Genomic DNA, 4559 nt, shown 5'->3' on the forward strand with positions numbered 1-4559 from the left:
TTATGTTGAGATACTTTCCTTCTGTACCCATTTTATTGAGAGTTTTTTTAAATCATAAATGGATTTTGAATCATGTCAAATACTTCTTCTGCATCTATTGAGATGATCATATGATTTTATCCATCAATTTGATAATATGGTGTTTCACTATGGTTGATTTGACCATGTCAAACGATCTCTGAACTCCTGTAATGAATCCCACTTGATCATGGTGTATGATCCTTTTAATGTATTGTTGTATTTGATTTGCTAGTATTTTATTGAAGATCTTTGCATCTATGTTGATCAGAGGTATTGACCTATAATATTCTTTTATTGGGTTGTCCTTGTCTGGTTTTTGTATCAAGGTAATTTTGGCCTTGTAAAATGAGTTAAGAAGTATTCCCTCTTCTTCAATTTTCTGGAAGAGTTTGAGAATTACAGGTATTAAATTTTCTTTGAATATTTGGAGGAATTCACCACTGAAGCTGTCTGGTCCTGGATTTTTGCTTTTTGGGAGGATTTTGATGACTTTTTCAATCCCCTTACCGGTGATTGACCTTCTCAGGTTTTTAATTTCTTGATGATTCAGTCTTGCAAGGTTGTATGATTCTAAGAATTTATCCATTTCTTCTGGATTTTCTAATTTGTTGGCATAAGGCTGTTTATAGTAGCCTCTTATGATCCTTTGTCTTTCTGTGGTGTCCACTGTAAATTGTCCTCTTTTATTTCTAATGTTAATTATTTGAGCCTTCTATCTTTTTTCTTACTCTAGCTCAATGTTTGTCAATTTTATCTTTTCAAAGAACCAGCTCTTAGTTTCAATGATATTTTCTATTGTCTTTTTAGCCTCTATTCTACTTATTTCCACTCTGATTTTTATTATTTCCTTCCTTCTACTGACTTTTGGCTTCATTTGTCCTCTCTTTAAGTGTAAGGATAGACTGAGAGTTTTCTTGTTTCTTGAGGTAAGCCTGTGTTGCTATAAACCTCCCTCTTACCATGTTTCCCCGAAAATAAGACCTAGCTGGATCATCAGCTCTAATGCATCTTTTGGAGCAAAAATTTATATAAGACCCAGTATTATATTATATCATATTATATTATATTATACCCAGTCTTATACTAAAATAAGACCAGGTCTTATATTAATTTTTGCTCTAAAAGACACATTAGAACTGATGGTCCGGCTAGGTCTTATTTTCGGGGAAACATGGTAGTACTGCTTTTGCTGCATGACATAGATTTCGATAGGTTGTATTTTCATTTTTCCCTATAAATTCTTTTATTTTTAAATTTCCTTGCTGACCTAATCATTCAATAGCATGATGTTTAAGCTCCATATACCGGGGGTGCCAAAAAAATGTATACATATGACTTATATTCATCTTTTGTTATCGGTATATGTGTATGTTGAGTATTACAATTTTAATACAGTTTTTTTCTTTCTTAAAATGTGTATACATTTTTTTGGCATCCTCTGTGTTTGTGATTTCTCTAGTTTTCTTCTTGTAGTTTATTTCTAGTTTCATACTGTTATGGTCAGAAAATACTTAATATAATTTCACTCTTCTTAAATTTATTGAGCCATAGTATTATGTCTTCTTGATAAATTGTCCCCTTTATCATTATATAATGTCCATCTTTGTGCCTTGTTACCATTTTTGGCCTGAAGTCTGTTCTGATTGATGTAAGTATGGAAACACTTTCTTTTGGTTATCATGTGCTTAGAGTATCAGCTTCCAGCCCTTCACTTTGAGCCTGTTTGTCTTGTAGTGGAGATGGGTCTCCTGAAGGCAGCATATAACTGGGTCTTGTTTATTGATCTATCCTGCTTTACATTTAAGGTAATATTGATATACGGGGGCTTACAATTGTCATTTTTATCTTCAGTTTGTTATATATCTCCATTGTTTCTTTTCCCTTGTGTTTCTGTTCGCCATTTTAATTTGGTGGTTTTCTGTATTTTTCTGTTTCCTCTTTTTTTATGTTTTGTGTTCTCTGCTCTAGATTTTTGTTTGGTGGTTATCATGTAGATCGTATAAAACTTCTCATAGAATAGTCCTTTTTCTGCTGATAGCATCTTATCTTCATTTGCCTTCACAGGTTCCATCCTTTTTTCTCCTTTTATGTTTTTGTTGTTACAAATTATTCTTTTTTATGTTGAAAATTCATTACCAAATTAAGGTAACTGTAGTTGTTGTTAATGTTTCCCCCCCCAAATCAATATGACTTTTATTGCATCTTTAAAATATCACAAATAAGTCCGAGGAATCACTCAACATCTTGATGTTTCTGTAGCTGGACAACTTAGACCTTATTCATCAGCCTGCTGAACTGTTCCCTTTTCAGAAATGTAGATACCATCCAAAAATTTTCTGATATTCTTGTTTTTCTTCTTCATTTTATTAGTTTCAGGTGTACAAAACAATGTAATAGTTACACATTTATCACTTATATCCCTCACACAGTGATAACCTCCCTCCCCCCATCCACTACCCCTCTGACATCGCACACAGCCATTACATTTCCACTGTCTCTATTCCTAATGCTGTACTCCACTTCTTGTGACCATATGTATATATATATATACACACACATACATATACAGATATAGATATAGATATAAAATTGTAGTTGACATTCATTATTGTTCAGCTTCAGCTTCAGGTGTACAGTGCAGTGATCAGGCATCTACATCATCCCTGAGGTGGTCTCCCTAATGAGACAAGTGTTCATTGGATTCCCTACAAAATCTTTACAACATTATTGATTACATTCTGCAAATTGACTTTCATATCCCTGTTGCAATCTTGTGGTTACTGATTGTGCTTTCTAATCCCCTCACCTTCTCCCTTAACCCCTCCCCCCCAATCTAACAACCTCAGTTTTTCCTCTATGTCTCTGAGACTATTTCTGATTAGTTCGTTCATTTATTCTTTTCTTTAGATTCCACATATAAGTGAGATCATATGGTATTTGTCTTTCTCTGTCTGATATTTCATTTAACATAATGTGATATTCTTGTTTTTAACTGTTGTGGCTTGTTAATCAAAGCAGCTGAATTTGATACAAGTTCAATATCATTTCCTTCAAGAATTAACTCATCTTTCTGGGTTTGAGCTACTAAACAAGCAACACCTGACCTGATCCGAACCTTGCGGATGTATTTTTCACCCAAGAAATTTCAGATTTCCACAAGAGAACCATTCTCCTGAATAACGACGTTGATGGGAGCACACGCAGACCTCATCTTGTAACAGGAGCCCAATGTAACACCCTTGATCATATTCTGTGACTACAGATAGTGTGGGCAGGAGTCAGCTCCTTGCTATGTCCCCACCGTTTGTCAACCTGGAGCCTCTTCTTTTTCTTTCCAAGGAGACTGAGCTCTACATGGATGTGACTGAAGTCCCTCTGCAGGATGTCTCTGGGGCCCTTCACAGTAACTGTGGTCCCTGCAGCGTGACATCCACATTTTCGGGGATGTCCACTGTCTGATTGCTGAGAGTGGGCTTCATCCTCGCAGCAGAGGCAGCAAAGAGCAATGTTTTTTCTCTTTTAACCTTTCTGCTATACTTTAGTGTTTAGCACTCTAGTCTGAAATGGCTTTGCAATTTTCTGATTCTGTCTGTCTGTTTATAACATTACTCTAAGTTTTGCATATTTTTGCTTTTTTGTTTCTGGCATAAGAGCTCCTTTCAACATTTCTGTAAGGCATGTCATGTGATGGCAAACTCCCTCAGCTTTTGTTTGGCAGGGAAAGCCTTTATTTCTCTTTCACATCTGAAGGATAACTTTGCTGGAGAGAGTATTCATTTTATTTTATTTTTTTAAAGATTTTATTGGGGAAGGGGAACAGGACTTTATTGGGGAACAGTGTGTACTTCCAGACCTTTTTATTTTTTTCCCAAGTCAAGTTGTTGTCCTTTCAATCTTAGTTGTGGAGGGTGCCGTTCAGCTTCAAGTTGTTGTTCTTTCAGTCTTAGTTGTGGAGGGCGCAGCTCAGCTCCAGGTCCAGTTGCCGTTTTCTAGTTGCAGGGGGCACAGCCCACCATCCCACTAGAGGGATTGAACTGACAACCTTGTGGTTAAGAGTCCACTGGCCCATGTGGGAATCAAACCGGCAGCCTTCAGAGTTAGGAGCATGGAGCTCTAACCGCCTGAGCCACTGGGCCGGCCCCTGGAGAGAGTATTCTTGACTGGCAGTTCTTATTTTTCAATATTTTGAATATGCCATTCTACTCTCCAGGCTCATAGTGATTCTGCTGAAAAATCTGATAGCCTAATGGGGGTACATTTGTCAGTTATCTTTTATTTTATTTCCTGGCTGCTTTTCCAAGTTTTTCTTTATAATTGATTTTTGACAGTTTTAATATAATATGTCTTTGAGAAGGTCTTTTTGTGTTGAGATAATTAGGTGTTATATTAGCTTTGTGGATTTGTATATCCATCCAGTCCTTTCCCCAGGTTTGGGAAATTCTCAGTTATTATTTTTTTAAATAAGCTCTCTGCTCCCTCTGTCTTCTCTGTTCCTTCTGGGATACCAATTGTTCTTATGCTGCTTTTTCAAATGGATG

At 36.2% G+C, this 4559-nt stretch overlaps 1 pseudogene; it reads right to left on the reverse strand.

Annotated features, from left to right (window-relative positions):
* Positions 1-1991: 1991 nt before the first annotated feature.
* LOC109437330 (large ribosomal subunit protein uL6) lies at positions 1992-3500 on the reverse strand (annotated as a pseudogene).
* Positions 3501-4559: the final 1059 nt, after the last annotated feature.

Source organism: Rhinolophus sinicus, linkage group LG05 (assembly GCF_036562045.2).
Source record: "Rhinolophus sinicus isolate RSC01 linkage group LG05, ASM3656204v1, whole genome shotgun sequence".
Classification (NCBI taxonomy): domain Eukaryota; kingdom Metazoa; phylum Chordata; class Mammalia; order Chiroptera; family Rhinolophidae; genus Rhinolophus; species Rhinolophus sinicus.